General features: G+C 39.8%; 1 long non-coding RNA gene across 2 annotated transcripts in view; it reads left to right on the top strand.

Annotated features, from left to right (window-relative positions):
- Positions 1-3,243, top strand: part of LOC119616710 — a 4,168-nt gene extending 925 nt beyond the window's left edge. Inside the window, exons 2-3 of one of the 2 annotated variants that reach the window (XR_005232687.1) lie at positions 1,470-1,579; positions 1,957-3,243. This is a non-coding gene — a long non-coding RNA (uncharacterized LOC119616710). Of the gene's footprint in view, positions 1-1,469; positions 1,580-1,953 lie in introns of both variants that reach the window. The other variant, XR_005232686.1, reaches the window with a different exon arrangement.
- The last annotated feature ends 8,706 nt before the right edge of the window (positions 3,244-11,949 follow it).

Here is an 11,949-nt window from a genome sequence, read left to right as displayed (position 1 = left end):
TCTCCTCCTCCTCCTCCTCCCGGGCTGTGTTTTTGCCGCGGAGCCACAAGGAGGAGGCGAACCCCGCTGAGCCACATCCTTTCCCCGCTCATGAAGAATCGAACCGCGGAGCTCAGAACCCTCAGAACCGTCAGAACCTTCAGAACCGGGCCGAGACCCGCAGACCTCCCGCCAATTAATGAGGCTTTTATGGGAGGAAGAAGAGGAGCGGAACCGGAACTGACTTTCTGATTTTAAAAGAGATTTTCTTAAACGGAACCAGGAATAAAAATCAAATCTTTCGCTTTTTTATGACCCAAAAATAATAAAAAACAAATAAATAAATAAAAAACAAAGAATCAAATTTTTTCATTAAAATACTTACTTAATGTATTTCAGTTTAAATAATTAATTGTAACAGCTGAGTTCATCTAATTAATGTTATTTTCTGCAGATAACATCTGGACCTGAGAGTTTCTGCTCAGTTCGGCAGAACCCGCTTCAGCACCTCGGACAGCGAACATCCTGCTGAGTTTAACAGAAAAAAACTTTAAAAACACAAAGAAACAAAAACTTTCTTCACATTGGTTTATAAATGACTGACAGGATCTTTGAAATTTAAAAACACTTTAAAATATTTCTGATATTTTACATCTAAAGAGGATTTTGACATAAAATAAATTTAGTGAAATACGTACTGTTTTTATTATCAGGGTTTTTATGTTGGGTGAGATGAAAAAATGTTTGTTGAGTAAAAATAATCATTTCTTTAGGCCCATCTTCAGGCCTTTAAAACATATTTTTATTAAACAGGTATCAGAGATTAAAGCTTGTTAAAAGAAAGAATCTGCAGCATTTAATTTAACTTCATGATCTGATCCAGAAGGAGGAGATCCTGAGAATATTCCAGGTATTAGACCGAACTGAAACAGGTGTTCGTATTAAAAGCTGACATTTCTGGTAAAAAAATAAATAAAATCAAAGAAAAAACTGAGTTCAATAACTGTATAACTTTATATGCCATTTCTTTATTAGGCTGCTTAAAACACAGTTTTTGTTCTTTCTCTTCATGTGTGGTCAAATAATTTACAAACTGTTAAATTATTTTAATTTTTTAATTAAACAATCAGATCTTTGCATCATGCGGCTCTTGGGCCACAGGAAAAAAAAATATAAAAAGCAACCATTTATATTCATAACTAGAAAAGAAAAAAAGTAATTGACCAGTTTTCCAGTTTTATGCAAATATACTTATAAATAAAAGTAAATAAATGTTTGTTTGGTTGGTTATTTCTTTGTTGTAATGTTGCTTCTTGGTAAAAAATCTTCTTCTGCTTGTTGTCACATTTATGAGGAAAATAATTTGTGTTGAGCAGCAGAGCAGAAAACAGCTTCTTCTGATATCACTTCCTGTTTGCTGTTTGTTGGGTTGAATGACTGAAGAAATAAAACATGTTGGTTATTTTATCTTTTATTTATTTAACAAACAGGGGCCTCAGCGACATGTGGAAGAACCATACACAGCCTGACACCTCCTCCTCATGCTGCTCAGGAGCTCGGTCCCTCACCGCCCCATTCTTCAGCCAGGATTTATCACAAGGTATATAAATAAAGGAGAACCCAGGACCTTCTTGCTGTGAGGCATCAGTGGTAACCACTAACCCATCGTGCTGTCCCAAGTATTAGAAGAATTAAAGGTTATATAATATTATAATATTTCTTTGTATTTTTCTTTTCCACTAAAGGAAAAAAACAGAGGAAATTGATTATATATGGATCATTTATTTACTGGTAGATGAACCATAAGGATAACTGCATCAAGCTGCTAATCATTTATTCTTTTATTTTTGTAAAAAGAAACGTTTTGGTTTCCCAGGTGCTGCAGATTGTTACAGTAATTATTAATCAATGATCATTGATCACTACATAAACTCTGTGTGACTCTTAAACATCTTATCTGTTGGTGTTTGGAAGCAGAACGCTACAGTCTGGTGACCTGCAGCTGCAGACCGGCCTCCATCAGGGGCTTCCTTCAGAGTCCTCCGTTGCACTCAGCCCTTTGAAACTCCTCGCCGCGAGCAGCTTCAGCAGCCGTTTCTCCTCCTGCTTGACTGACAGCTCAAACCCTGATTGCGTGTGAGCGGGCATGGAGGTCACGCAGGCTCTCAGGAAGGCGTGTTGCAGGGGATGAGCCGCACACACGCTAAAGCTTCTGATTCTGACATTTCTCACATTCAGGCCATAGTTTGCTGAAGAGGAAATCAAAGCAGGTCAGGAAGTTACATCATCCTGTGTAAACAGGAGTGACACGTGAAGCGGGCCATTATATCTGCTGTTAGTGGAAACATTCACACGCTTTTCACAGCACCGCTGTGGCTTTTTGTGAAACTCTGAGAGCTTCAGGCAGAAAAGCATAAGCTGTTCAGGAGGTGCAGAGGAGTCCCACACATGAGCTTCATCAGCTGAAGGAACACGGCTCCCAGTTTTAATAATCATCTGCAGATTTAAACAAACATGTAATCTGAATCAGTAAACCTGGGGAAGAAATAATTATTAGGTCAGTTTTATTTATGAACACATTTACAAACAAAACATTCTGACCAAAGTGCTGAAAATGGTCCAGGAATATCCAAAATAAAAGAAATAATAAAAACAAAATAAAATAAAATAATAAACATCAACTCTGTCAGGTTTTGATGCCAAAGAATAAAAAGATCTGATATAAAACAAACCCTTTCATAATAAACGTATCCCAATGCAATTCTTGCGTGACATTTTGTCAACCTTTCTTTGTCTGTCACTCCCTGGCAGCACTCTTAATAAGACAGGCAGAAATGCAGAGTCGAAAGTAAGCCTGAAACATAATAAAATCAGAAGGTTGTGCTCATCAGACATCTTAATTTTCTGTTTGATGTTGAAGACAAGTTAAAAGAGCCTTCACTTCCTGTTTTGAGCTTAGATATAATGGAAGTCAGTGAGAGTTTGGGTGAGTGCACTTTGATCTCTGGACCAGCTGGTGCCCATAATGACAGTCTGACGTAGATGTAGAAAACACTTCATGTCGTTTCCAGTTTTCTGTTGGTAAAAACACACACTTCACAGCTTCATCAGAGACAAACTCTTCATCCAGAGCTCTGACGTCCCACTGGGAGCCATTTGAGCTGAAGATGAAATAAAGTCATTTATTTCTGATGAAACAAAACTCTGTTTCTATTTCCTAGTGTTATTTTTCTTGGAGCTTCAGCAGCTGGAAAGCCAGTAATTCTCTGGGCTGCAAACAGTTGGTGAACATAATTCACAAAAGAGTCAAAACAATTTGTGCAACAAATTCTGCCTCAGAATAGTTGCAGAGTTGTTGCCCCTGTTGTGTCATCAGCAAATTTAACAAGCTGATTTGAGCTGAATTTAGTAGCACAGTCATGTAGAATGAAAAACAAAGGACTGAGTACACATCCCTGAGGGACACCCTGTCTTCATCAGATGTTTATGGGATTTGTCCAAGAAAATAAAACAGTATGTGCTTCTCAAAACTGACTTTGTGGTGTTCCACCAACCGTAGGTGTTTCTAACAGGAAAGTTTTCAATAATAACGATACTAGCTATGCTATTATGGCTGTTAAAAAGTACTTAATGACCCTGACAGATCAGATTAGAGGATAAAATCTTTTTATTATGGCTAAAAACTGACAGATCTAAGTAAAAGTGAACAGAGCCATTATGTATACAAGTAACTATGTGTACAACAGCACCACCACATTCCTCTCTTCAGGGGTAAGACACTCTGATTTAAGGACATCTTTTGTCTCTAACAAGACTGTTGTTTTAGTTTGACAGTTTCTAACTCTTACAGTATCTACACAGTAAAGACACATCCAAAAACACACTCATCAGGATGCTCTCTTGTTAATTATTACAGATGAATCAACTCACCGCCGTCTGATTAGTCTGACTTCCACCAAAGCAAACCGGTTGGCGTCGAGTCAGAGGAGAGTTGAGCGCCGGGGCAAACATTTTGCTCAGGCCCGAAGCGAGCGCCTCATTACGACTGAGTGACCTCGGTGACTTCAGATGTCAAACTGTCCCACAACAACTCCCCCTCGTAGTCCCCCCAACCAGCCTCGATATTTCCCAGAAACCGGCAAATCCTGGTTTTTTCTCTCATCTTGACTGAACCTGGAAAAGAAGCAACTTTCCAGCAAAGTTCACAGGAATGATGCTAATGAGCGTTTGAAGAATCCTAATGATCCTGCAGATTAACCGAATCCTCATGAAGGTACTTCTGTCTGTACGGCTTTTTTTTTCCTGTCTGGCCAAGTGTTTCAGAGGTGCTTGCCAAAGCGTAGTCAGCAGCCCGTGAAGGCGTCTCCCCTCCGTTCTCACACTGAAAGGGCATTTTCCCCTTGAATTTTTTTTTTTTTTTGGTCAGATCAGAGAAAAACCTTCTCAGGGTCCGTTGGGTCCAGCTGAACTGCTGGTTTGAAAAGAATGGGAGGCCGAGTATGTGTTGAACCGCATGAATGCGCTTTTCAACCCACGCCAACCGAACCAGCCGTGCCCGCTTTCTGTCTTTGCCGCCGTTATCGTCAGTCATTGTTTTTTTTGTTTTTTTTGTGGGGCCCAATTTAAGAGAAAGAGAAGGAGTCCATGGAAGGGAACCAGAGACTGGACCGAGCCACTTTTAATGAAGGCGGATGTGTTTTGTTTTTGCAGAAAACTATTTGAAAGGAAAGAAACTATGAGTGTGTGAAATGACTGTGCGTTGTGATGACAGGCCCTCCGGTGTCCCAGCTCTCCAGGACATTTCCCTGAAGTTTTATCCCCTGAAGTATCCACCAACACTGATCCATCATGGTGCATTAATGAACCAATGTTTCCAACAAAAAACAGGAAACCTGGAGATACAGTTTACACCTAATGTTGATTCAAACCGTTTAAAAGACAAAAAACAGGAAGTTGTTTCTTCTTCTCTTACTCGATTAGGGATAATCTCATCTGGACTTTGCAGGAAGATGGTGTTGCTATTTTAACCCAAGCCAGGACTCTTTAAAAGTCACTGAAGCTTAGAGGTCCCCCGTCGTGTGTTTATCTCTTCCCCCCTGCGAGACGTCAAAGGTGAAGCTTTACTCAAAGGGAGGATCAGCCAGTCCCAAGCGTCCCCCTCCCCAGGCCTGCTCTCGCTGTTTTTACAAGAAAGTAATGATGACAGATGGTCATGCATGATAGGCTGAGGCCCGCAGAGGTGGAAGTCACGCAAAGAGCTGCTTATAGTCTGCAAGGCAACTCGAGGAATAACAGTTTCTGTGAAAATACAGTTTGAACAATGAAGGTTGCTGAAGTTGAGTCATTAAAAACAAGCGAAACTGAAGCTAAGATGAGCAAAACACAAGCTAAAATCTAAAAGCAGCAGGATAAAATAGCAAAGCAGTAGTTAAAAGCTGAAGACTTGCCCACTTTTTGTTGTAAATCTGAAGGATCTAAACCAAACTTTGACTTTGATTTTAAAACTTAAAGTCTTCAGATTTACCTGAATTCTGTGACAGAATCAGTCAGAGGAGCCTGACTGAGGTACAATTATAATCAGTTATTGGTAGAACGAGCACAGAGTGTGGTTTGGTTCTTTTCATTAAAGCTTTACATAAATATATTTATTTGGATTCACCTGCAGCGTGTCAGTGTCGGGTTGGAAGGTGTTCTGCTGCAGGAGCTGCAGGGTCTGATTGTTTCCTCTGTGAGGATCCTGCTGATCCAGCATTCATCATTTCACCTGTGAAATAATTTAGTAGAATTATTGCTTTTGTTTAAACAGAAAATCTGATTAAATTCCAGGTTGTGAGGCAACAAAGTACCAAGAAGGGGTGAATACTTCTGCAGCCCACTGCAACATTAACATGTTGGGTTAATTTAAGTGAAATCTAAATAAAATTAGGATTTCAGCTCAAGCAGGAGATGTCTCAGTGATCTTCAGGTCGTTCATTGTACAGAAAATAAACGGTGACTGTAAATATATACAGCTGCATATTGTGTTGCTGCAGTTTACTGGAAACAAACTTCTTCCTCTCCACCCACGTCAAAATAAAAACCTTAAACTCCCCTGACAGAAATAAATCCCAGTCCCAGAGGATCTGATTCTATTGAGAGAAGGAAGGGTGGAGGAACACCACCCGTCAAACTGAGCTGGAAACCAAGCGCACATTGAGAAATTCTGGCTTTTAGACATGCTGATATCCTTATCAAAGATATTTATAATAATAAACTAATTTTTATCTGAGTAAATGTGTGGGAGGTGTAACATAAAGATTATTTTCTTAAATCTACACCAAGTTGACATCATTACAGAGCTGAATGATCTTTTTTCAGCAGAAAAACAAGAGAAAACAACTCTTCTCTGTCCAAATCTTGTCTTCCAGTTGCAGTTTTTACATTTAACATTTAATATTCGATGCTGTCTTCAGACAAAATGTCTCCCAGGAAAGATCCTTGTCTGTATCTCATCTCAAAGTCTGAAATCCATGTTTTCTGTCAGCGTTCCGGCTGAAGGTCAGAGGTCAGAGGTCAGACATGCAGGTGGCCGTCTTCAGTCCAACGCTCGACATGCTCTAATAACTCAGACTGGACCCTGAATAAACTCGTGGGATGGTGGGTCTTTATTTTAGGCAGACTGAACTCCTCCCTGGTGTCTGCTTTAATAAAAAGACTTCAGTCATCTGAGAAAATCCCAGAATGAGCTGAAAATAGTCTGAAGTTTTATCGAGCTTATGATACCAAAACACTTGCTTAGCGTATTTTTTGTTACTAAAGTTGATAGACTGCATTAATGAAACCAGTAAATGGAAAAATATGTATTGTTGAAGCAGTTATTCATGTCAAACAGCTGTGTGAAGATAAGAACAGCAGCAGTTTTATTTTTGGACCTTTTTGTGTGAACGCAAACAGCTTTTATAACAATCTGACGTCTACATTTTGGAAGATGAGCCAATGAAACTACAGTTGGAGAGCAACTGGGTTCTTCAGGATCTGATTTGTTGACACATTTACAGAAAAAAATCAAAGTTCAGTCCCAGTTCAGTGTGGAAAAAACAGAAACTACAACAAGTTGACCCTAAAAGTTATTTTCTGTTTCTCTGTGAAACATTCTCCGATCAGCTGGGAGGTTTTTCTTCCATGTGGTGTAAAGTTTGCAGAGTAGCTGAAACTGTGGAAGCTGTTTATTCCTCTGATGAAGCTGTGGAAATATGAAGTGTAGTCATGGCCCGTCACTCTGGATTATTTCTGTGACATGTCGAGATAAGAAACATGCAGAAGGCTTTGACTGACTCCTGTGGGCAGGACACAACATTTACAGTACAGTTTCCTCAAGAACAGAAATAAAACAAACTGCAGTTAAAGTATCTTGTTTTTATTTTTGGTCAGGAAGACGTACGGCTCCGGTCTCTGCAGCTCAGACTCAGCATGATGTGTGGAAACTGGGGAAGTTTATGAATGATGTGTGAGAACATCTTTTTCCATTCATGAAAGTTTGTTCTTTCTCTTAGGTTGACAGTTTTCTTTTTTGGCATGAACGCTCTTTGTAGTTTACATTCCTGTTCACAACCAGCTACGTGTGTTTCAGGCTGAATAAAACAAACCGAACAGGACGGACCAGGTCACAGCAGCAGAGACACGCAATGCTTCGTAATCTTTTGACTCTTAGATCCACAAACACAAGTGCAAAAGCTCCACAGCTGCATATATATTCAATACACCTCTTAAATCAGCCTGAACATGCAAAGTTTGAGAGATATTTTCTTTTAAATCATGCATTTCTGCTTATTTTTTCTGTTCGCACCATTTAATAAATGCTTCCTGGATGAGTTGTGTGAAGAAGACAGGCAGTAAGATGAGCTGCAGAGGGTTTATTGTTGACATCACACGTAGCGGCTCTGCCCTGACAGCTCTTATGTTGCCCTTCTCACGAAAAGATCGTGCGTGGGAGTGGAGGATTCGCAGAGCGGCGCTGCATCTAATGAAGAGGAGAAGAGGAGCCAAGCTCGGCGCTGCAGGGTTTTCACTCCAAACACCGACAGATAAACACGTTTCAATCACTTACTTTAGCCTGAAAAGAAAACATGAACGTCTCTTTGTTCAGAAAGCTGCTTTGAGATTAAACCAGATGGGAGTTTATACAAATATACTTAAGAAAAACACTCAGATAAACAAGTGAGTTTGCAGGTTTATTCAGCGTTAAGGAGGAGAGGATGAGAGTGAATGGGTCTGAGGGTTGACTTTAATTTGGAGAGTCAGGATTAATGGTTTCATCCTGTTAGACAAATATCTTTACCTCTTAGATCAGGAGTGTCAAACTTCAGGCCTGGAGGTTTTAATTGTTTTTCTGCTCCAACACACCTGATTCCAATGGTTTAATTACCTCCTCACCAAATAATCAGGTTCTCCAGAAGCATGGCAACAAATCATTCATTTAAATGATGTGTTTTAAATCAAGAACACATCTAAAACATGCAGGAGAGCGAGGACACCTCAGATAAAGATGAAGTGGATGACGGGATGAGGTAAGGGATAAAGGATGAGAGAGATGGATCTGGATCAGAACCAGTTTGTCAGACATCTTTGCTGCAGACGGGTCTGAATGGGAGCCTGAACAGAACCAAACAGAGAAGGACAGATTTATAAAAGGGAAAGTTGGGTTAAGAGTACAAGACAAACTGTCCTGAAAGCGTGAACAGACAATAAAAAGGTTTGTCAGGTGATTCCAGGTGTGGCTGAGGCCTCGCCCTGCTCCTGAATCTAAATCATTTTATTAACTTCACATGCTGACTAGATTTGTGTTCCTTAGCCATGATGACTACAGTATTTACATTCCCAGTTCAGAAAAATGTCAATAAAACCAGAATGCACTGAATTTATAGCAAATCTTATAAAGATATTAAACATACTGAATGTTTACATTGTGATATTGTTCCATTTTTAGGATTTTATGTCAGTAAAATCGCTAAACCATTGAGCAAAAGTCTGTAAAAGTAAGAAGTTTGATTAAAAATCAGCTGGAGGAACATTTTGAACTAATTAGATTAATTGAGGAAGAGGACTGGGGACGGAGGTTCGCTGGTTAGGATCCATGTAAAATATGTGGTGTTGGGTGTCATCAGGAAACAAAGCTACCCAATGGAAGAGGAAGGCAGAGTAAAAATCAGAAATAATAATATTTGTCTGAACCACGGGAGATACACTCTGAACCCTGAACAGAACCGACCAGATCCAGAAAACTGTTTCAAGATTTCATTCAGACTGCAAAGGAAAATTCACCTTTTTTCTTCAAATGTAGTCTCCATCAGCTGCTTTGACTCAAACAGCAGTGTTGTCTGATTCCCACCGGTCCTGCTGTGTTTACGAGGTTGTTCTAAATCTGACACTTTCCACAGAACTCGGAGACATGCCTTTGTTTAGATCTGTTTACTTGTTGCTAACTGAAGTCAACATCTGGTGCTTTCATCCCATCAGTGCAACAACATGATCATTAATATAACATATTCTTCCATTATTCTAAAAAACAAACCCTGACGGTTTTAAGATTAGCTCTTTTATGACGGGACATTTCCGTGTTTTTTAAGCACTTGTGTGCACTGAAGCAGACCCGGATCCACCCTGAGAAACCAAGCCGTGCATCTCAACTGGAACCTGGGAGAAGAAATGATCAGGAACCTTCTGGGTGACGGAGAGAAGGTAAAAATAACTGTTTCATGTTGCTCTTTGCTCCTAAACAATATCTGCCCACCTTTGCAGCGCTCCGTGTTACTGCCACGGATTTATTTTTAACTCTGGTGCGTTCGCTGGTGGCTGCCTTTGTGTTTGTCCTGTTGGCTCAGTTTGGTGTCTGGATGGGAAAAAAAAAACATCTAAACAATGAGGTGTCGTATCGTCTGACGGTTTTTAATCAAACCATTTGCATCATCCTAATTTTGGATTTGAGGGGAAAAAATAACCAACCATACACTTTAAATTACAATTCCTATTTGTCTTCATGAAAAAACACAGAAGAATAATCTGTGTTTTTAAGAAATATTTCTGTATTAGATGGTAAAATAAACTCCCAGTCGATTCTGTTAAAACTGTCAAAGTTTGTATGTGCAGAAACACAAAGAACTCAGACAGATCCAACACATATTTATAACACAAACATGTCATGAGAAACCCTAATCCAGTGGCAGGATTAGGCAATAAGACCCAACAATTAGCTCCTCTCTGAACACAGTGTTATACCAGGAACGAAACCCTCCGTTAGGTCACCGCCAGCTCACGAGCGCCGCAATCATTACGGGATTACTTGCCATCCTTCAGCCACGAAACACAACATAAGAAAGGATTTACTTCACATAACCTAAATCTTTCACAACACAGAAAGAAATCCTCAAAAAATACATAAAATTCTTAAACGGACACAAACTGAAACAAGAAAGTTGTCTTATTGCTGTATTATTTTTATTAAACGCAGGAATGTGATTTAAAAGGAGAAAAATATTCTGAAAAAAGCCAAAGAGTTGGACCTCAGAGCTGTTTTACTTTGGTTCTGACTAGCCATTAGCTCATCAGTCCTGTCAGAATCAAAGAGTTATCTACAACAAGTAAGATATTAACTGTTTATAACTTTTACACAGAACCGCATCTCTGGACCTTTGAATAGTTTCAGTCACAGGATGTAAAACTATCTTTAAAATAAGACTTTTCCTTCTTATTCCACACCTGTCAGAAACTTCTGTTTTTAATCATCCTGCACACAAATCCACTTGATCTAATCTTGTAATATTTTAGGTCAAAAAGGTAAAAAACACAAAAAAAATATCATCTTTGTTGACTTTTCCACCTCTCTGAGGCAAACAATACAACTCTGTGCATCATCAAATTACTACGAATACATTTCAGCATGTTAGTACTTTTAAAAACTATGTAACGTAACTCTAACAGTTGCTAAAATGTTGTAAAAGGATTCAGACTACAGGCTGAATGTGGATGATCTCACATCCAAACGTAAAGAGACGAATGAGACAGAATCTTCACGGAGTCACGTCTTTCCATCTGAAGGCTTTAATTAAAGCTCTGCAGCCGACACCGGGAACGTGAAATCATCAACACACCTTGGTGACGAAGAACAAAAACCTCCAAATGGAAAAAGTCCATCAGCTTCACAACAGTTGTTGCCTTCAGCCCCCTGTATTTAAACATGACGACCCGGTCTGAGAACAGGAGAGGAGAGGATGCAGACGATAGCAGGTAAACGAGACGATGGAATATTTACAAAGACAGGAAGTGATGCGCCAAAGTGTCAAAGGGGAAAACATGAAAACTGGGATTTTTTGCAGATTTATTAACTTCAAAGATGCTCCAACACATTTTATTATAAAATGACCATTTATTCATGTGGACGATTTAATTTACTGATAATTATGATTCATATTTTTATTTTCGTGTGACAGATCTTCTGCTGAGGCACAAACAAGACTAAGACAGCCACTTTTATTTACAGAGGTAAAAGTCCCATTTACCAGAGAGACCTGTAACACAGCAACACGTCTCTTTCCAGATGTTTCAGATGTTTCTCCTGTTCTTCTCCCATCAGTCTGTAAACATCTGGACCTGAGGTTGTCCCATTCTGTCCAACTGTCCTGGCTCCTTCCTTGCTGCAGGTTTTGTTTCATGATGAGTCGAATGTTTTCAGCTGGCGACTCGTCTGGACTGCAGGCGGGTCGGTTCAGCTCCTGGACTCTTCCTCTGCGACGCCACGCTGCAGAAATGGAAGCAGGAAGTGGTTTACATTATCCTGCTGAAACAGACAAGAGCTTCCCTGAAAAAGACATCATCTGGATGGGGCGTTGATGGAGCCTTTCCAGATGTGTCAGAGGAACTAATGCACCTCCATACCATCAGAGAGGCAGGCTTTTCAACCATCGCTGAGAACAGGCCGATAACAGCCCCTTCTTT

This window comes from Kryptolebias marmoratus, linkage group LG22 (assembly GCF_001649575.2).
Source record: "Kryptolebias marmoratus isolate JLee-2015 linkage group LG22, ASM164957v2, whole genome shotgun sequence".
NCBI classification, from domain to species: Eukaryota; Metazoa; Chordata; class Actinopteri; order Cyprinodontiformes; family Rivulidae; genus Kryptolebias; species Kryptolebias marmoratus.
Note: the sequence above shows the minus strand (reverse complement) of the source record. Positions and strands in the feature narration are given on the sequence as shown.